We start from the raw sequence: 23100 nt of genomic DNA on the forward strand, positions 1-23100 counted from the left end.
ATTCCCATCTTTGGAAGCTCAGTGGCAACAGACTCTTGGCAGTGATTAGCATCGTGATTGCTGAAATCACATGGTTTTCTCGTATAAAATTTGATGGACAGAGATTGAGCAATGTGACCTTCAGTACTCCCAGGCCCTTCTGCTTTGCTGTGTTAATAAGCATAGATAGCTATTCTTCAAGAGCTATTCAATTCCATATTAACCAAGAACAAAACTTCAGATGCTAACACAAGCCTTGATATTTCAGGCAGAGCAATATTTCAATTCTATAGTAAGACATCTTAGCTTCTTTGTAATATTCCATCTCAGCACACAGCCTGTTTTATGCTAATCATTCATTTTTAATATTTTCATAGACCTATTTTTTTCGTTGCCTCATTATATATTAAAGAAAAAGCTTTTGTTAGCTTTGAGGGCCAAGAAATGTGATGGGTGAATAGAAGACATGGGTGCATTAGGAATGGCATGGTCCTCTAAAAGAATATGGTACTGTAATTTCAACAACATACAAGAACTACTTTAAAGGAGAAAGGTATAATCAACTTCAAGGATGCTTTAGAGGAAATAGTCACTTCTAGTTAGGCTAATCAGAAAAAAAAAATCATCATAAAAGTGATGGTATTTGAGAAGACGCTAAAGGATGAGTAGCGTACAGAATCAGAACAGGGAAAGATTTTGCTACACATGTACAGATAGAAGCAGTATGATCCATTATAGGAACTACACATAGATAGGAGTAACTACATTGCAGCTTGCTTGTTAGTGTCCAGGAATAATTTCTCATTGACGCCTGTAAAGTCAATTATGTACGAATTTCTAATTTTAATTTTTTGCATATTTCTCTATAAAGATTCTGAAATGATGTAATAACAAATATTTCAAAAAAAGATGCAAAAAAAACCCCACAGCTCTAATACTGATAAAATTTGATTAGATAAGCAGATAAAAATCCAAGATCCAATACTTTTACCTCTATCCCTTAACAAACTCTACATTTGGAGGAGAAAATCCTTTGTGTGATCTGTGGGTAGACAAGTAGAGAGCACAGTCCTCATGATTCAGAAACATACATACATGTTTCAGAATGTTCGTAGAGAATGTACATTAACTTTTAATTCCGTTTTCCACGAACTATGAAATATGCATCCATTTCTTTTTGTCTTATGAAAAGTAGAGTGAAAGAAAAGGAGAGAAAAGAGAGACAAAAGTTTTTATCTCCATATGTTATTTTATTAACAGCCAAGAATATGAAAGTTGGAGTGGAAGGTTTCTCATTTAGAAAGGACATTATTTCATTGAACAACATAAGTCACAAAGAGATGAGATGTGCATTTAAAGCATGAGTCTGAAACAGAGTGCAGGAGAAACTGAATGCAGGAGCACCACTGAAAGGGTCAAGAACACAGAAAAAGAGAGAACTGTAGCAGTCCAGAGAGCAGTGGACTTGAACAAGAACAAACATATGAACACATGCTCAACATCACCAGTCATTAGCGAAATGTAAGTCAAAACTACAATCAGATATCACTTCACACCTGTCAGAATGACTAATATCCAAAACACAGAGAATAACGAATGCTGGGAGGATATGGAGAAAGGGGAATGCTAACACACCCTAGCTGAAAATGTAAATTCGTGCCACCATTATAGAAAACAATGAGGAAATTTCTTTGAAAACTAGAAATAGTCTTACCATATGATTCATTATCCCACTATTGAGTATATACCCAAAGGACTTGAGTATAATCTACAGAAGAGATACCTGCCTCACCACGTTTATGGTAGCACTGTTCACAATAGCCCACGTTTGGAATCATACAAGGTGTCCACCATCAGATGAATGGATAAAGAAAATGTGGCAAATATATACAATAGATATCATTCAACTATAAAAAAAATGAAATCCTACCATTTGCATCAAAATGGACACAACATGGTACTGAATGAAATAAACCAGACACAGGAAGGCAAATACTGTATGTTCTCCTTAATATGTAGGAGGCAAAATTTTAAAAACAAACAAAAAGAAAAGAAATGTCTGTAAATATAGTTTTATAATTTTTGTAACCTTGCCAAACCAATGGCCAAGAATGTTATACTACCATAGTTTTAATGATCTGCGATTACTTTAAAATTTACCGTATCTAAGTGAAATGGTAATTTTTCCATTCAGTTGTCATTCCTAGCTATTGCTTTTATTCCACCCAAACTAGCAATTTTGGTTTTGCTTTTCACTCATTAAATTTCTATTTGGCTAAGGATTGAGCCTTTTTAAAGATTTATTTATTTTTATTGGAAAGACAGTTTTACAGAAAGGAAAGAGAGAAAGATCATCCATCCACTGGTTCACTCCCCATGACCACAGTGGCCTGAGCTGAACCAATCCAAAGCAGGAGTTTCTTCCAAGTTCCCAGTGCAGGTAGAGTCCCAAGTGGCATCTATATGGGATGCGAGCACTTGCAGGCTAAGGACAAGCCAACTGAGCTGTTCTGCCAGCTCCAGAATAAGCTTTTTTGCTGTAATGTAATTTTAAAATATGTTACCTCAAAAACTAAAAATAGAAAGGAAGAGAATTAGAGGACGGGAAATAAAGGAGAGGAGGGAGGGAGAAAGGGAATATTATCATGTTCTTAGGTTTATATCTAGATGAGGTTCGCATTGTGGCATAAGGGGTGAAACCACAATGGGCAGTGGTTTGTGTCCCAACTGTTCCATTTCTGGTACAGCTCCCTTCTAATGTGCCTGGGAAAGCAGTGGAATACGGCCCAAGTGCTTGGGCCTCTGCACTCACATGGGAAATCTGGAAAATCTCTTGGGTCCTGGCATCTGGCTCCAGACCACCCCAGTTTTGGTCATTGCAGCCATTTGAGGAGTGAACCACCAGGTGGAAGAGCTATCTGTCTGTGTCTTCCTCTCTTTCTGTAACTCTGCCTTTTACATAAATCTTTTTTAAAAAAAATTGTAAGAAAGAAATGTATCTACAAATTCACAATGAGTCTATTTAAACTAATTAAAAACTAATTAAAAATCAACATATTAAATCTAAAATAAGCTTGGTTTAGCAATTCTACAGTGCATATGTTAAGACATCATGGGAAAAGGCAACCAACACAGTGGGAGAAAATCTTTACACACTACATAACAGCTAAGGGACTAACATCCAAGATCTACAAAGAGCTTCAGAAACTCAACAACTGCAAAACAATCAACCCTGTCAAGAAATGGACAAAGGACATGAGTAGACACTTTTCAAAAACAAAATTCAAATGGCTAATAGACATATGAAAAGGCATCAGGCTTTCTAGTAATTATAGAAACGCAAATAAAAAACACATTGAAGTTCCACCTAACTCGAATAAGAATAGCATGCACACAGAAATCAACCAAAAACAACTGCTGGGTTGTTGGTTGAGGATGTGGGGGAAAAGGTACCCTAATTCATTGGTGTTGACTAGTGCAGCCACTATGGGAGTCAGTATGGCAAGTGTTCAGACAACAGCATCGATTTACCTTACAACCCAACCAACCCACTCTTGGAAACATTTAAGAAAATGAAATCTGAATGCAACAGAACAATGTTCAATGTGTTTATGGAAGTGCAGTCGACAATAATGAAGACATAAAAACAAACCAGATGTCCACCAACAGATGGATGAATAAAGAAAGTGAGGTATATGTACTCTTTGGAATACTACTCAGTCATAAAAAAGACTGAAATCCTACTCTTTGCAATAAAATGGTCCCAACTGGAGACCATGATGCTAGTGAAATAAACAAGTCCCCAAAACAATGACATATGTTCTCTCCGATATAAGACAGACTTTAGACAAACTACAAAATTAATGGATGTAGATAATCAAGAACATACACATACTGTCTCAGATGAGTAATGTAGTGAACACCACACTGGGAGCTAAAGCTACATTGCAGCATGCATCTCCCCCTGAATGAAAACAGGACTCCCATTTTGAACCATGTAAATATACCCACACAACATAATGGTAGATTTTCTACTTCTACCTATGCCTAAAGTGTCAAGGCACATTTTTTATTTCTTTTTTGTATTTTTCATAATATAATTCCTTAGGCTCAGGGCTTTCCTTTTCCTCCCTCCAATTTGCCCTCTCCCTCACTGTTTCCCCCCATATTGTTACAATAGTATAGTCCTTCAACAATAGTCACAAGTTCATTATTCTTCTATTTAAGTGTATCATGGCATTGCAGCTATGGACAATGGTAGAAAGTCCAACATTCAGTTGTCAAGATATATTTAACAGTTTCATTGACAGTTCATTTTTAATTCAGAAGCAGAGATACATACTACAATGTATCTTCACTTCCCATTATGCTATTCTCCATTATACAGTTCCTCTAGATGAATATATGTCTTCACTATTGTAGATTGTGCTGCTGCAAATATAGGATTATAGGTCAATTTCTCATATGCAGATCTCATTTCCTTAGGATATATTCCCAAAAGTGGGATAGATGGGTCATATAGTAGATCAATTTTCAGTTGTCTCCATAATGACATTATGTGAGGACATTTCCAAAAGTTTGTGGATGTAATTAAAAGGTAACACACATTTTTCCATGCACTATTTTATTTAAGCTATATATGTTATTTGCTTTTAAAATTATTTATTATTATTATTATTCATTATACAGAAATGGGATAGCTGGGTCATGTGGTAGATTAATTTTCATTTGTCTTAGCAGCTTCATACTGACTTCCATAGCAGCTGCACTAGCCTACATTCTCACCAACAGTGAAATAGGGTACCATTCTCTCTATATCCACGTAGCTGATGTTGTTAGCTGAGTTCTGAATGTAGGCCAATCTCAATGGAGTTAATAGAACCTCAATGTGATTTTTGCTTGATACATTTAAATAACAGAAAGTTGATCTTGTAACTATTAATAAGGCATTATAGTGCTATACTGCTGTAATCATTTGGGAAATAATGTCAAGGGGGTAGGGTTTCTGTGGGGGAAGATGATGAGGGAACAAGGAAAAAAACACTATACCTACAAAACTGTATCATAAGTAAAAAATATATTAATAAAATAAAAAGCAAAAGACAAAAAAAATCATCTTGGGCCTGGCATGATAGCCTGGTGGCTAAAGTCCTCACCTTGCATGTGCCAGGATCCCATGTAGGCACTGGTTCTAATCCCAGCTGCTCCACTTCCCTTCTAACTCCCTGCCTGTGGCCTGGGAAGGCAGTCGAGGACAGCCCAAAGCCTTGGGACCCTGCACCTGTGCAGGAGACCCAGAAGAAGCTCCTGACTCCTGGCTTCAGATCAGCTCAGCTCTGGCCGTTGTAGCCATCTGGAGAGTGAACCAGCAGATAGAAGACCTTTTTCTCTGTATCTCCTTCTCTCTGTAAATCTAACTTTCCAATAAAAAAAAAAATCATATTATACCAAAATACATATGATTTCACCTCTCAGTTTAAAAAGAAGTTAAAGATAGAAAATACGATAAAATACAACTCTGAGCTGGCACATCCATATTGCCTGCTTATAAAATGAAAAAGAGCCAATGCTTGGATGACTCCTGGTTCTTGTGCATTGCTTTACTTCCCCTAGAATATAAGTTATGAACAAGGACAAATGCATGAGTGGTGTTTATGAAAGGAGAAATAAAACGTTTTCTGGACATTTTGGTAAAACAACTTAAGTGTTCAAAAACAGATTTCTTAGTTGTCCTTTCATCTATAACATGTAGCACAATACCTAACACCCATTAAGTATTCAGAAAATATTGAATAAATGTGCAAATAAAAAATGTCTCTACTTTTAACATAAAAAAATGTCTCCAATCCTTTGAGAGAAAAATATATGAAAGTAAAATGGTAGGCAAGATACAGAAAAGTCACAAGGCTATTTCTCCAGTGACTCCTGGTCACACAGAGCTTGAACTCCCTTTGTGCCTCTTGCCAAACTTGTCCAATAAACATTCAAATTATCTTTGAGTTTTTTTTTTAAATTTTCTTATTTTTACCTTGAAATTTGATTCCATTTATGATCTGTCTGTATTCCTGTGAAAAAGTGACCTTCATACTTTCCATCATTAAATTATTTAGTGGAGGATAAATTCATGACTGTGAAGTAAGCTAAAAATATGTCAGCACAAAAAGTAAAAAGAAGAAAGGAAGGAGGAAGGAGGGAGAAAGAAGGGAGGGTGTAAAGAATGCTGCATGCTTATGGTAAGTGCTGAAATCGTATGTATAAAACACATGAGATCTGTTCTCTTTACAGAAATAAACTTTTCTAAATTAGAAAAAAAGAAGAAGTGGGAGGTGGCACCTGAGAGTCGCAATGTTTAGGGGGTAAAGTCAAAGATATATTATTCAAAGTGAGCCAGAGAGGTTGTCTGCAGTTGGAAGCTTATGAAACATGGTTAAGATCCGAGTTAGTCACTAAAAGCAATAGAGACTCTGAGTAAAGACAAGTAAAACTTCTCTCTTTCAGCTTGAGTTGAAAACTATGCATTTGTAAGTGGCATTAGTAAGTGTCTTCAGTGAGTGGGTGAGTATGAGAAGCTCATGACGCCAGAGGTTTCAGCTAAGGGGTTAACTCCAGTGGTGCACAAGCTTAGTACCATCATAAAACAGGCTGATTAAAAGCGAAAACAGAAATGCATTGTGGGAAAGAGGATCCTAATGAGGAAGGGATTGGGGGCAGGGGAGATATTAAAAAGTTCAAGCTATGGGAAGTTGATAAGAAATTGGAGAAGCATTAAAAGTTTTGGAGGAGCAGTTCTGGATGACAACGAGGCTAAACCAGAGACCCGGAAGAGAATGAAGGTGGAGGCTGCTGATGCTGAACAGTTAAGTAAGTGAAGAAGAGGTTTCTGGTAACAGGGTTATTCAGAACAGGAAGATGAGGGGTAAGGCACAGGCTGGGGAATCCCAAAACTGTAAGGAAGTATGTGATTGTCTGAAGGATGTAAATATTTGAAACAGATCGAACTCCAGAAGGCATGCTGCCAGGTACTCCCAGGAAGGGCAAATCCCCATGTCCAGCTGGGTTGGCAATAACATGAAGTTCCTCTGACCAAAATTAAGTATGTCAGTTGTTAGTGGATTTTATGAGAACAGAAAACCAGCTGAATCATTCTCCGCTACAATCCTAGTCCACACAATGTAATAAGTTGCACAGATTCAATATTTTACCAACAGCCAAAAAATGTCATTGAGCTTGTGAATCCACTGGAAATGCCAACTCTCGGCTCGTTTTGTGTTCGCTGTGTCCACCTTGTGTGGTATGGCCTGAGGAAGAGGGGCAGTGAGGTCCCCAGAAAGAACATTGCCTAAAAAATTAGTCTTCTGTCAAGCTGGGATCTGTATCATCAAAAAAAGACTCAAAGGGCTAGTGGGATCAGATCCATTGCACTAATGGACTTTACTATTAGTCCAGGGAGACTCATTCCAATCATTCTTCTTGGGAATAAGTCAAGTTTCTTAATGTTCATCTGTGCTGTAGAGGATGGGTTTTGGGACTAGGTGGAGCGGAGCCCACAGGTGGAGAAGGCCTAATATTCTGAAACAAATGTTAGGATGCCCAGGAATCTCCTGGACGTTCTACAAGGAATTCATCCAGGATGAAGTAATTTGATAGGCTCAGTTGTTATTTTCCCTATGCAAAAAATACCATAAACACTTGTGCTGAGTCCCTTCTGTTGCTCTCGTTTCTTTGCTCATCTCCCTCCTGTACAATGACCAGGATAAAGAAGGAGCTCAAAATCATGTCACATGAAGAATAGATTCAAACCCTGTGTTTAGGAAGCTAAAAAAACAATCTTGAAGTTTTTGGAATAATGGTTCCATGAGATTCCTGAGAAGAAAACACTAACCATGTTTGGGAACTACTGAAAACACTTTGGAACTATTCTTGAGAGAAGACTGAAGACGGAACAGGTTGTCTTATGACCACGACCTTCAGTTACTTCTCTATCCATGATGCTGTATCACCTATCATTGGGTAACCACTAATAATGATTTTATAAGCCAGTATTATTTATCACAAAAAATCTAATCACTGACAAGAGTGGAGTCCTGGATGTATCTTAAAATTCCAGCGTCAACCCCGCCAGTCTGAGGGGTCTTGTGGTGGCTGAACTCGCAAAATGACATCTGGGCACTGGCCACCCTCAGGTGTGTGATGAAGTCCTGACAGTCGCCTATTCCTCAGGCACTGGTAAGGAAGGATCCAAGAAGCAGGATGACAGGTGTTGACAGCCACGGGAGTGGCATCTACAGGGAGAAAATACAGGAAATGCAACTGCCCTCCCTGCACCAGTTATGGCACTCCACATTGTGCTGGCATTAAACCCATCCCTGCTGTCCTTATGTCTCTGGTGTGCAAAGTCCTGGGGACTTAGCTGTGCCTTCCTGGAGCCACAGTTAAACAGAGGCAACATAGCACAGAGGCTGAGAGCATGGGCTTGCAGACCCTGGCTCCAATTCCAACTCAGTCACTGATTAGACATGTGTCTCTCAGCAAGGTGCTTAACCTAGCTTGGTAATATCATTTATTTATTTAAAGATTATATATATATAATATATATATATATATTTATTTAAATTATGCTAAAAGGCTTAATGCCACAATAAATTAAAAAAGCCACAAGAAAAGCAAAAAGTCCACATTTTATCAAGAAAATAGTCAAGGACTATAAATAATGAAATCAAAAGATGTTCCACATCACTCATAAACAGTAAATTTTAAAACCTTCTTTTGGTAGTTTTGTTGACGAGCATTAATAGTCCTTTTTTGCTGGTTGATCATTTTTCACTTCTGCCTTGTATTAAACAAATACTTAGTCCAACACATGTACTCTTGCTTAATCTACATTCAGGTTCTGCTTTTAAAAGGGAAATTAATTGTGATAGCAAAGCAAATATCTTGATAGGGTGACACCTTAGAGAAGGACGAAGCAGAAAACTAGATTGCTCCTTGACCTTAGTCAACACTCCTGTGCCTCAAAGTCAGTCCTCTCAACAAATCTGATCATATGCGTGTTAAATGTAGGAATGGATCTATGATTGAGAACCCTTTAACAATGTGCATGACAATGTTACCATGGAAGCCAGGATAGCAGCCCAGAGTATCTTCAGGGGAGTGAAACAAGAATCACTGTTTTGGTTTAGGCCAGGAAATGCACTTGCAGCTCCTGGGAGGCTCACTCCAGAGAATTAGTGGCCTGATGCCTGGTTGTACTAAACATGGGGATTTGGCTGCATAAAGCTCCTTCATCAAACAACTAACCCTGAACCTAAGTTAAAACTAAGAATGGGCAGGAAATGTAGGGAGAAGAAACTGACAGCTTTCAGGACAAAAGATTCTGTTTGAATTCTGCTGCTGTTACTTGGAAGCTATACAAACGGAGTCATCTAACTGCTGTGAACCCAGTGTTTCATCTGTAAAACAGAGACAGCTATCTCATTTACCTCAAATATTGTTGTGACTATGACATGTGAATGTGCATGAATACTTTCTGTGACTCCCATGGGAGTTGATTTTTAAAAGTCCCTGGGAAATTGCCCCGAGTTTAATCAGCTCTTACAGGGTGGGATATCTGTAGAGTTTGGATCTCTTTCCTACATTTGGCTCTGGTCTTCTTTTTTAGCTGATCACAGCTTGAACAGAATGTCTCCCTTTTGACCTATCACCATCCTAACTGCATTTTCCTCTTCTTTTTTTACAGATTAGTATCTTGGTCTTCTTGAGGCTTGTCTTGGCCTCCACCGGCCCCTGTGTACCTCCTGATTGTTTCTACTAGGCTCCCCCTGGGTCTCAAAACTTAGCCACAACTCCCTGACACATCAATAGCATGGATGCTGTGCTGACGTTACAGCTGGCAAGTTCAAGTACCTGCACATGCGCCTAGAGATGTGGAGAAGACGAGCCTTCCGTTGAGTTATGCTCTACTCCTAACCCACACTGTGGGCTGATTCTGGCCTTGCCTGCTTCCCTTCAGGCAACCTGGAAGCCACAGGTCTGTCACTGTAACCAGAGGTGTGACCATTACTGAGGCAAGATCTACATCTGTAAACAAAGAAGAGCAACGAGAAAAGCACTGGAGAGCAAATGTGACTGGACAATTTCATAGAAATTGGGGAAACTGAGAATTTAAGTGAATCTGTGGAGTCTTTTTTCTACTTTTTTCTCAAGTGTCAAATCACATAGCACTCTTCTTGGTGAAAGCAAACTATTTTCTCAGTAGCAGATCGGTGTCCTGTGGTCCTAGACTTTTTCCTGACCACAAAGAATGCCTGTTCCTCTGAATACTCCAGTAACACACCTTTGTTGTCCATCTTTACATAGCCTACCAACATGACTGGCATTGAACAGGAGGAAACTCATAAATACATCTTATTGTATCTACAGAAAAGTGTATTGGTTACTGGCAAAATTCAAAAACAGACCCAGAATGAGGCTGGGGAGGCCTAACATGGTATCTGATGTCAACTAGAAAATGTCATTTTCATTTTATGAAGCTAACATTTAGAGGCCTATAGGGTGAGACAAGACAGGAAGACACTAAGGAGAGAATCAAAAGTCCATTGTAAAAACAAAAAGCTTCAGGCTCTGAGGCTCAGCTAACACTATGACTACCTTACACTGTCTAATAAATTAGATCTCAGTCTCTTTCTTGTGATGCGTTCTTCCTGCTAATGGAGAAGCACGTTACCCACTTCTCTGTGATGGCATTTTAGACAAGATTAGGAGGTAGAAGCTGTCCACAAACACAATAATGCCCTCTGCCCTGGATGCCAATTCTCCCTGTCTGCTTCCTACTCCAACCTGTGAACCTGAAGCCAATTTTCCTGTCTTGCACTTGTGACTCTCATATGTCTAACAATCCAACCCTAATGTCATGTCTTTTCATCCAACATCTATTTTGCTTTCCTTCTTCTGAGTCTGTTTGTGTTTCTATCTTGGAATGACACAAGTCTTTGGTCCATGACTAATTCTCTCAGGATGATCCAAGAGTTTCAGCAAGGCAGTAAGTGGGAGGAAGGGTACACTGACATGGGAGGAAGTTGGGAGGAGGAAAGTTCAACACGTGACCAAAAGTCAGGGGGTAAAGCTGTGATTCCCTGAGTCACCACCTGAGGATAGAGTATATCTTCCTAGAGGACCAGGTCTTAACAGCAGATGTGAAACACTGAAGAAAGAGAAGGTTTCCAAAACTGTGTGAAAGGATGAAACAATGAGGGCCTTTGAAAAGAATCAGTCCTCAGAGAAGTGGATGGAATTGACACCATTCCACACAAGGACTTGTCATGTATCAGATGTTCACACTGCAGATGATTTGTGACAATTCCACATCAAGAGAGTTAGCGATATTTGCTTTGTTCATACTCCGCCCTCTCTGTCCATGGGCTGGCTGGAGGGGACTGGGCAGAGGTGGAAGGTGAAAAGGGTCTGGATCTTTCAACAACTTGAAATCCATCCAGATCCGAGTCTTATCCCAAACCTTACGGCATGTGATAGGAGTGATAAGTAAACATAATTTATATCAAACTTCTCAAAAGTCAGGGTGGTTTATTCATCACAGTTAGCTTATCATAATGTATTGTCCAAAGTCAATTTCACTGCTTAAAAGCTAAGGAAAAAGTTCTCATATCATTCGCCTTCCTTTTATATCTCCATATATTTTTATGCTTATAAGGAAATGAGATAATCTTATTCGCAATTTTAGATTGATTATACATTTTTTGTATTTTAAATTCTTATTTTAATGTTTCTCTGAGTCATTTCTGGCCATAGAAAATATACTCAACATGTGCATAGAGAGATCATTACAGTTTTGAACAATGTAGTCTTATGCCCCTGGGCAGCGATGACTGGTATCAGGAGTGATCACCAGTTTCAAGTCTAGTTAGCTGTTTCAGAAAATTGGGACTGAGGGCATGCTAGACTATCTTGTTTCCCCAAGTAGTTGGATTTATCACAAGCGAGTTCAGTGACCTACATGTCCAGCAGGCTTGGAGTTGAGATTGAAGAAAATCAGTTGCAAAGTCTTCTGGTGTGAATGACTAAATTATATCACAAGATTAAAAGCCTTTCAGAATATCTGGTTAAAGGACAGGCTCTGAACAGATACAGGGGAGTAAGCTGAGTTGGCAATATGTGGGAGATCCTGATGCTGCTAGGGACATTGAGGTCTGGTATTTTGATGAGTCATTTGTGTGTGTGTGTGTGTGTGTGTGTGTGCGCGCACACAAAGGAAGCCTTCCTAAGAGCAGTGATAATGGTCTCTATACCTCCAACTGAAGAGATTGACCCGTATTGCTTGAATAAACTATAAAGGTCTCCTCTCTGGTGCAGGGAAAATAGATAGGAAAGCTATGAAATTAGTACTTGATATGCGTAAGTAGAAACATTCTAGATGAAAGGGGAAAAAATTAGCCCAACTGTAAAGACAGATGACATAGAACACAATACTTACTAGTTCTCCAACTCTTCACAACCAATCTTCTTAGCTTCTAGACCCATAACTAGACTTGCATCCCAGCACGCTACTGAAGATGAGGCACAAAGCATGATCAGTGTGAAGGGTCACTTGCCTCTGCAGAAGTACTGTTCTTTTGATTTCTATAGGCATAAATCTGGATAATGTGGGTAGGAAGGCTTACCAAAGATGTAGGGTGAAAGCACAGAGAGCACAAAGTTGGACCAGGCTCAATGTGTTGATACGGGCTCACTGAGACTGTACCTGTGGTAAAGAGGGTAAAGCCACTGCCTGCAATGTCAGCATCCCATAGGTGCTCCTGTTCACATCCTGGCTACACTGTTCCAATCCGGTCACCTGCTACTGGCCTAAAAGGTAGCAGAAAATGGTCCAAATGTCAGTCCCTCTGCTTGGCCCACTGCTGACCATCACAGCCATCTAGGTAGTCAAGCAGTGGCTGGAAGATTCTCTTTCTCTCCTCTCTCTTACCTCTTACAAATTATTTTATGACGCATTTATATAGGTTCCGATATTTCCCTTATTCTTTCCAAATCTCTGCTCAGGTAATGTATATACTATATTATTACAATAGTAAAGTTTTTCTTAAACAGCCAAAAGTCTATCACTCTGGTACGTGTAGACATACATTGTTGGTATGGACAATGTCAGGGAGTCCAGGACCCTATTCTCAAGATAGATTTAACAGTTTCATTGGGAATCCATCTTTGCTTTGGGAGTAGAGATGCATACTGCATTGTATCTTCATATCTGGATATGATAGTTGCTATTACACAATTACTATAAATTCACTTAAATAAAAAGCCATAAACCAAAATCAATAACAGGAAGAAAATTACAAATTTACAATACCATTAAGTTAAAGAACATACAACTGAATGACTAAAGTGTTGTTGAAGAAATGAAAAAAAAAAATCAAGGACCTTTCCAAAGGAAATGATGTTACTATATAACTTATGACACAATGAAGATTTTTTTATTTTTTATTTTTTATTAATTACATTGCATTATGTGGCACATTTTTATATGCACTGGGAATCCCCCCACCCCACCCCAAACCCTCCCCCCACGGTGGATTGCTCCACCTTATTGCATTTCCACAGTTCAAATTCAGTTGACATTCTTTCATTGGAGGTATTTACCAAGCATACAGTCCAGCACCCTATTGTCCTGGTAAGTTCAATGGTTTCTTGGTGAGACCATCTCTAGTCTGAAGGTAGGGCCAGCAGAGTATCATTCCAATCAATTAAAAGCCCCAACATAATATTTACAACCAATTACAACATTATGGCATTAATTGACATGGTATTGATTAACCAATACTTTAATAGGAAAATGCAGGTTCTTAACCACAACCTGTGACCTCTTCATAGACATTTCCATTTTGTTTTATATTCAACCCTGTTCCATACACCTCAAAATGGCTATAGATTGCCATTCAGCTGTCTCATGTCTATTCTAGTTTTAGTATTTAGCAGTTTATATAGCAGTTATAGCATGGTTTCTCTGAACCTGGCTGTTTTTTTGGGTAGTCTATCTCTATAACAAGACAGTTTAGGTGAACAGTTATAGGAGGGGTGTGCAGAGAAATCTTCCATACCCCAGTGAGGCGTAACTAATCTTTGTGTCCCACTCAGTGAGTTATAAGTGCGTCCCCGCTGACTGTTTCCTGTCTGTTTCTAAGCTTTCCTTGCTATTCTCTGCTATCTATTCTAGTTTGTTTATTTGTTTGTTTGTTTGTTTGTTTTGAAGGGTTTCTGGAGCGATCCTGATGGTCATTACGGGAGAGGGTGGGGACCCAAAGTTGGAAGCAGGCAAGGACCAGAGAAAGCTCCTCTCCCTAGTCCCAAAGGAAGTTTACTGTTCTTCTGTTTCTGTGGACCACTCAGGGATCCTGGTTGTCGTTCCGATGACCTTGGATCCTGTAAGGAAGGACTTGGGCTTCTTCCATCCCATGTGGTAGATCCAAATGGGGGTGGGTGACCTCAGAGTTCTTGGCCTCCGAAGGCACTCCATTTCCCCGTGGTCTCCTTGGCAGTAGGGATGTAGTCCTCGGTGCTCGTACTGATAGTCCTTGGTGAGGATCTGGGAGTCGTCAGGGTTGGGATACAAGCCTCCTCCTGTCCGCCTGCTCCACTCTGGGGTCCCCCCTGCTCTGTGCATATGACCTCCTGTTAAGAGGTTGTTAGGATCGCTCCTGATTCCCCTATATGCCTTTGTAGTTTTGCTATTGCCTAATGCTGATTCGAGTCTGTTGCTGATGAGTTACCAGTTATGATCCTGATAGGTTATACTTCCCGTCTTCCTCACACCTTCTAGGGTGATGTAAGATTTCTCTGCTCTCCCTCCCCCTTTCCAAGTATCATAGGGCCTTACAAGTATATTAGGTTTTACAATTCTTTGATGTAGATCATAAGCAATCTGACTCATATTGATTGTTGGTTCATTGGTTACTTCACAATATCTTATTGCATGACATTCAGGCTGTTTGGGGTTGAAATAATATTACTGTTTTCCAGATTGACATCATTTCACAACAGCCACATCAATCACAGCAGCAACAACAAATTCAACAACAAATTATAGCACCCTGATAAAAATAATGCACCACTGAGTAACCAACACATGCTTAAGTAAAAGGAAACACAGATGTCTCTTGGGAAAAATGATGCCGTCGTATGACACAATGAAGATTTTAATCAGAGAAAAAAAGAACTTTTTAGAACAAATGAAAATATTAAAAAAGATATTAAAACTCCTGAGAGCACAAAAGTATTAAAAGGGGTCTTGATCTTATATGTTGCAAGGAGTTTGCCTAATATCATAGAGAACATATGATATTTGTCCTTTTGGAATTGACTTATTTCCCTGAAATAGGTGGAAACATATGGTTGGAATGGTAGATAATCATTATTTTTAATGGCTGAGTAGTATTCCATAGAGTAGATGTGCCATAGTATCTTTATCCACTCCTCTTTTGACAGGCATCTGAGTTGTCTCTACATCTTTGATATTGTGGATGCTGCTGCTATAAATATAGGTTTCAATTTCTTTGGATTTATTACCAAAAGTGGATTAGCAAGGTTAAACAGCAGGTCAATTTGCAGAGTTATTAGCATTTGCCATTCTGAATTCATATTGGTTGTGCTACCTATGCTCCCACCAACAGTGAAGGAGGGTGCCATTCACCACACATCCACATCAGCAGGTGCTGTTAGTAGAGTTCTGAGAATGCCAGTCTCACTGGAGTTAGATGGAACCTCAATGTGGTTTTTATTTGTATGCTTCTAATACTATCTAGGGGGCCTGAGCAATTGTTCACGTCTGGGTGTCTGGGTTGTGAAATCCACCCTGTTCCTGCAAAAAACATTGGAGCCTCCTGCTCTGTCTTTGCTCATGGCCGGATCAACCAAATCAGCGGGACAAGCATTTCTTTACCTGTGTTCACCTCCTGAACTCCCAGTGAACTCCTTTCCCACCTGGCTGCCACTGGAGCTGTGGCTGCCACTGGAGCTCCAATTGCCACTTACCGACTCTTATTGCATTATCTGGTCACTGCAACTCTGCTCTCTCTCTATGCTGCTTCCCCAAGTGCAAAGGACTCCAGGTACCCCTCTGCTGTCAGAATGTCCTCTATTACTTCCTGGAGTCAGCCCTCTGTGCTGCAACCTGACTAATGATTCTCCAGCAGTTTAAACGTGTTCGTACCCTATATCTCCATCTTGCCTTCAGACCCCTATGCTTAGTCTATGTAGGATTCTGCTTGCTTACAAAAAACACATATAGTTGACCAGACTGTCTCCAGTAGTTTTTCCTGCTTCTGAGGAACACTGCCCAACTCATACACTTGGTGGTCATGGGGTACTGCTGACAGGAACTCCCAAGAGAAAACTGCCTTTTCCATAAATAAAAATAGTTCAAATTGCTTTATGTGTTTTTTTTTGGTTTAAAGACAATCAGAAAGACACATTGATCACCCACATGATATTCCACAAAGGCCCAAAATGACTCCGGATAAGACCAAACAGGAAGTAGAAACTCAAGTGATATGGTCCACACAGCTAGCTCAATTGGAGGGAAATTACGTCATCACCAACAACTGTCTCTGGTGTGCCTCAGCAGAAAACAGGAATTGTGAATAAAGTTGAGACCTGATCCTTGGCACTGGATTTCAGATACAAGTGTCTTAGGAAATAGATTCACTGCTATGCAAACACCCTACCTATTTTTTTTGGAAAAAAAAATGTTTTCACACAAGGGAAAAGGAATTAGGATATGGATTAGCATTCAATAAATGATAAAGTGAGAGAAGAAAGTAAAAGCTTTTTCAGAAACTCATCCTGCCACACACAGAATGTCAATGAAGTTTGAGGAAAGGATTGGGTTAGTGAATTAGCACAAGTGTCCACAACTAGTGAGAATGGAGGATAACAGGATGCCCTGTGTCAGCAGTGAACTTCAGACAGGACCAGGAAATCACAGGCATCAGCCAGCCTTAGCCAACTGAAAAGCGGAGACTATGACACCCTTCACATTCTAATACTGTTATGGCAACTCCAGACAGTTACTGGTCCTGGAACCTCCCTGCTGCCTCACTCTGCTGGAGTCATTCTTATGGTAGGTCCATCAGCTCAGGGCTCTGTCAACTTTATCCTGGTTTGTGTGTGTTTAAGAACTCCTAAGTGTTGGATACTGGTCAAGGCATACTACAGCATGTTAAGAATGACATTACTTAATGAGGCAGTTCTTTACTTCATCTGCTTTAACCAATCACGTGTTTGTTTTTCTACTGTCCAGACCCTGAATCTACTGACTGCCACAACCATCAGCATGGCAGGATCATCCAGTACTCCATCAGATCAAGGGTCCAAAGGAACCTCCTAGAAAAGCAGCACTTGTCTTTCCCAGCTGGCCAACACTCAACACCAGGTGGAGGATCTATCTCAGAGAGACGTTTCTAACATCTGAGGCTACTGCCTATGCCCTGGCCAAACAGCTACAAAAATACCGTAAGTTCTGGAGAGGATGGATGATTGTTTTGCTTCTGAGGAATGAGATGAGGTGTGAATTGGGACTTGGATTATAATCCCTGTGACTGATTCCTGGTATCGGTACAGGATGGCTTATTTTATTTTGTGAAAGGTTGGAAGAGTCTTGTGCTGGGATCCTCCATGGGCTGCAGGAAAGCCTGCAGACATATAATATCATCATGGCCATCTTGTTTGTGTCTACAGAGGTTCATCTGGCACATCAGTGAGCTGGTGAAACTGATGGAAATGTGATGATCTGTACAGGACCTCAGGGGTAAAAGCACAAAAGCATCTGCTCTGCTCTGACACTGTTACTAACCCTGGAGGACACAGTAGAAGAGTGGGCATTGAGTCTTCGAGAGGGAAGTCCTACTCGAGGAAACTTTGCTTCTTTTATTCAGGCCATGTTTCAGGCCGGATTGCCTTCTCTATCAGCCAGCCTGAGAGTGGGGACAAAGGAGTCCTAGGAAACAAGGGCTTGAACAACAGGGAGATTGTGGCATCTCTATCTAGGAGCAGGCTTGTGTCATTCATGCAGCTTTCTCTTAAAAGTAAACTGGAGAAATGTGTCTCATAGAAAAGATTGAAGCAGGTGAAAAAGGGCAAGAAAGAGTTGCGTTCTGAGAAAACATAAGCTATGCTGGAGTGGAAAGTTTTCCACATCTCAGGAGAATCACAAGAAATGAGGAATTAAATTTTAGAGAATATATATGACCGAAGACTTCATTGTGATGATACAGTGTATAGAGAGCAGGGCTGCTAGGCTGGTCTCCAGAACTCTGGCCAGGTTTCATTCTTCTCTGAATCTCAGTGTACTGTTTTTTTAATATCCTATAGAGCAGTACCCACCTCTCTGACCCAGAGTAAATCCAGTAAGTCATACAGAAGCAACATGTAATTCCTGTGCATGTGTTTGAATGGCATTAGACTCACAGTGGACTTTCTTAGGTGATGAAGCAATATATTAGTGAAAGAGTTGTTTGTTTCCGGTATTTGTGGTCTAAGATTTATACTCTGCATTGGTATACAATGATTCATGCTTCACTGCTGAGACTTTGGTGCACTCCTTTTGCAATCCCAGCACACAAGAACCTTCTCCTATGCCATCCCGTGGTGTTTTCCACATAAACTGGAGACTCCTGCCCAAGCTTGGTGTTTGGCCTGGCAGACCACAAGGTTGGTAAAGTCACTCAGGACTCAAAGACACACCACTGGGTATGGATTGTCTCTGCCCAACACCATTTCTATCATCCTGTCAGGCTTCATGATGTGACTAACTTTTCCTTTGCTGATCTACTCTATGGTCAGCATCATAATTGTACATATCTGAGCAACTGAGAACTAGATAGGGAAGTCTGCTCACAGAGGGGACACCCAGGTTCATCCCAGGATGGATGACAGGTCTCTTCTGCTGAAGACAACCATCTCAGTGGCCTGTGCAGCTGTCTACTGAGGCAGAATGGTCTGTGTTTCCTCGGAATGGGAGCCGTACAAAGTTATCATGGAGCCTGTGCCAGGGCAGAAGCCAGAGTGCAAGGAGGAGCAGCTGCCAGAAAGCCCACCCATCACCAAGAAGCTGAGCTAAGGGCAGGCAGCAGGTCAAGCTGCCTGAATGTCTCTGGTGGGCAGTGCAACTGGCAGAGCTGAGAATTCATTTGGGCCAGAGAAGGGTGGATGTTTACATGGCACGTATGTCTCACAAGTATTTATCAAGTAAATACAAAGACATAGAGCATGATGGACACAATTGTTGCAAGTCTCATTTCCCTTCTAAAGATATGGTGAATGGATATTCATGCAATGGAGTACCCAAATGAAAGGAACAACTCAGGGTCAATTGTCATAAGATGCTCCACTCCCAAAGTGACTTCTCTCCAACGACTCCAGTACCAGTTACCTTAGGGCCACAGAGGGTGTGAAGACAAGAGAGAATGACAGGAAGGAGGTCACTGTGGACAACTCCCTCCTTTCTGCAGTAGGAACAGGGACTGTTGGGGGAGAAGACAGCGTCCATGCATTGTGAATACTCGTTAGGAGGGTGGGAATGATTCTGACAATATTGTTGAGTCATCCTCTCCTTCTCTCTTAATGATCCGGCTGAGCAAGATTTGTCATCTTTCCAGGGAAAACAACACCTCTCGTCCTCTCACATTCCCAATCTTGAGTCCGATATTATTATTTTTTTCTTTCTTTCCTTTTTTTTTTTTTTATCACAAGCACCAGCTGTGTCAAGCCACATTTCTGCTGTGGTTTAATGCCCCATTACTGCACAAAGCACTATGTGTATTTTCACATTGACATGCCCATGGCTAAAGTTAGAACTGGAGGGACTTCTACTAAAGCAACTGTCAGAAGACTCCTGGCTCCGGTGACAGATAAAAGACATGAGAAAGCACCCATGAATCTTACTGCAGCAGAGTCTGACCCCAGGTTGGGGTTATGTTTCACCTTCCCTTTTCTGTTTTCCACAGGCAGGGCAACACACTGAGACTAACATTCATGTGGGGCACCTTAGTGATCGTCTTATACGAAAATCAAAGCCATGTGATCTATGGTTGTGTCTCATCTAGTTTTACATAAACTCCCCCTCTCTCTCTTTCACATTAGGGAATACAAAATCCTCATACAAGATCAGGACCTACAGTTGAGTCAGCTGAGGCAGAACTCACAAGAGGGGAGACACGCTGCCCACCACCTCCAACAGCATCTCACCAACCTCCTCACCCATCATGGCTGCAACAACTGCCAGGACCAGAGCCTTCAACACCAACTGGCCGAGATGTGCAGGATGTCAGAGTGCCTTGTACCAGCAGCTGAGCCCAGGTAACATGACCACAGGCCCTGTGTACACTGAACTGTGCCCAGATGCCAAGATCATAGAACACCTCACTCCAAAGGGGACTTGTCATCTGTTGCTGCAGTTTCCAGTCACATGAGGGCAATATAGGGTGGGAAGAGAGGAGAGAATGCACAAGAAGGAGGTCACTGTGTGCAACTTCCTCTATCCCCCAGGAGGAGCAGGGCCAGCTGTGGGAGCAGCCAGCACCCATCCAGTGTGAATATACAACAGGAGGGCCGGAAGATGGTTGTTGGAGTGAAAACATCCCTGGGCTAAACACCAAGCTCCCAGCTTCCAGCACAAGTGCCAATTTCAAATCCGTGCAGGAGTGAGCATGTCATCATTGTGAGTGAGAGGTTCCTAAGATTCCTGGACTAAAACATCAAACACTTTGTGGATTTGTCACATCTGCAACCTCTACATTGTTACTTTGTTGTGACCAGTGAGTATGGCACTATGTAGTAAACAAGGTTCCCAGTAGTCTCCTAGGCAGCCTCAGAATTCTTTATGCTCACTCTTCTTTAATGGCCTCTCTGTCTGCAGGTAGACCCTGGTTTGAAGGAATTCTAAGATGGAGTTTCAGGTTTTCAGCAGAGCCAGTGAGAGGATTAAAGGCATGAAGCTGGTTTTCAGTATTGCCTGCACTCACACTGTTGGCTCCAGTGTAGGTCATGGTAGGAAAAGTCCTGGCAAATTCTGCCACTTGCTTCACCCAAGTGCAATGGCTCTTCTTGTCTCCCCTCAACTTATCCTGCTGAGAGTCCCAAACATGGTATTTTGAAAATCTGTGTCTGTTCTGTTAGGTGCCACTCCTGTCACAAACGTCAAGGATCTGGTTCCTGAGATCCCTTGTTTGAGGTCCAGGTACTATGCCTACACTGACATGGCCTCAGCTAATAGTCCTAAGAGTATCAGATCTCAACACTCTTAGTGCCTATGTAAAGTGAGGAAGGCTACATTAAGTTCTAGAAGGTTCCAATCACGTGTACTTGTCGTCTTTGAAGTTTCGTGTATGTGAGTGTTTTTATACATGGCACCCATCAGTCTAGTCTGAGTATCAGTTTACATTTAACCAACAAAAAGCACTCCATCTACTGTTTCAGGGTAAAGCAACCTCTGTGATAAACAGTAGGCCAGTTCTCTATAAAAGCCAGGAAAAAATGCAAGTTGACCCCAGTTCATTCAATGCACTGGGCATGTGCTGCTGTTTCCCAGTAGTGACTATAAACAGGGTGGCTCAGGATAGCAATGCCACTCACCACTCACAGGACACATCCTGACACAATGATGTCTTTGGGTTACCACAGAATAATTGTATCTTAGTGTTCATTATAAGCAATGCAAATTCTCTATAATGTGACTGGCTTTATTTGATGTTATTTACAGAAAAATGAAAAAAGAAAAAAAAAAACACTTTGTGAGAATGAAGAATTGCCAGAGCCCCTGCTCCGGAGGTAACTCTGGTCCTCATGGACGGTTAATGCCAACTGAAGCCATACTTGTAAATCTCATCTGTCCAGCAGGGAATAGCAGATATGTGGAGTATGTCTTTGCACTGTCAGCCTCCCACAAAGGAATGCTTGAAACAACAATCGTTTGTTGTCATTGATACCTCTGTTTTGCTTAAACTTTTAGAGACCCCTGAACTGATGAAGTTTAATGGTTTATGTTTCTTGACCTTCACATGCTGTGTTTTCTCCCTCATGCCATTAACATCAGGGAGAGTAGTAACTTGATCTTTTCACTCTTAGCCTTACCTGTTGGCAACGCCCTCGTCGCCAAGTACCCTGAGCTGAGTGGAGGGACTAGGGTTACAAAAAAGACAACGCAGTGAGACAACACAAGACAACACGCAGTACACCGAATGCCGATCGATGATACATTGATCTTTATTGAAACTCCAGGGTTTCTTTTATACTCTGCCTAGCTCCTCCCAGTGTTTATCCAGTCGTCAAGTTGCCAACCTAAATCCTTCGAGGTCCTCCCAGTAGTGGCCACCCTAAATCCCTTGAGTTCCTCCCAGTGTTTATCCAATCCCTTGGCAGATAACTTGACAAATAGGTAGCAGGAACTTGCGGTTAAGCCAGTGGCTAGATGTATCAGGCCAAAATTGCTCATCCTGTTACCCTCTGAGAAACAAGCTAAGCTGTGGAGTTAATCCTTGGGAGACTGGGGCCTGCACTTACCTACAGCCTAGGAAAAAATATAGACAAAAATATTTCAGGAAGAATTAGTATCTAGGTGTCCACAGGCTAACGACTCCACTAGCTTTATTTGTAGCAGGAGTCTGTATATAATGTATACAGAGATCAATCTACACATGCCAGACTTCCATCTGGAGGCTTCCCTGAGAGCATGTTCATAGAATCTCTCTCCTTCTTATCACTCAGTTTTCCAGATTTCCACTCTAATGTTCTATGTTCCATCTATCTTAGGGAGTCTGGTGCTCTAGTGTATGAGCTGGAACAAGATCTCATCCAGAAACACCAAGAGTTCCAGGAAAGCAGAAGTGCATCCTGCACACACAATCACCATCTCATGGACATCCTTATTCAGGATGATGCTCATAGAGGTCAAGGACACAGTCTTCAGGAGCAACTGGACAAGGGGCAGAAGCCCAAAGGACAGCTTTCCAGTAAGTATAGTCCAGTTACGCTGGACACAGCACTTGATGACAGTGAGCTGTTCTAAGGTTCCTAGCCTTCAGAACACTCCACACCTCCACTAAGAACACTTGATCTCAT

General features: G+C 41.0%; 1 long non-coding RNA gene across 1 annotated transcript; it reads left to right on the forward strand.

Moving 5' to 3' along the window:
- Window positions 1-17257: 17257 nt before the first annotated feature.
- On the forward strand, window positions 17258-20798 carry LOC131479519 (uncharacterized). The gene is made up of 2 exons (XR_009244923.1): window positions 17258-17496; window positions 20125-20798. It is a non-coding gene; the product is annotated as an uncharacterized LOC131479519 (long non-coding RNA).
- Window positions 20799-23100: the final 2302 nt, after the last annotated feature.

Source organism: Ochotona princeps, chromosome 2 (assembly GCF_030435755.1).
Source record: "Ochotona princeps isolate mOchPri1 chromosome 2, mOchPri1.hap1, whole genome shotgun sequence".
NCBI classification, from domain to species: Eukaryota; Metazoa; Chordata; class Mammalia; order Lagomorpha; family Ochotonidae; genus Ochotona; species Ochotona princeps.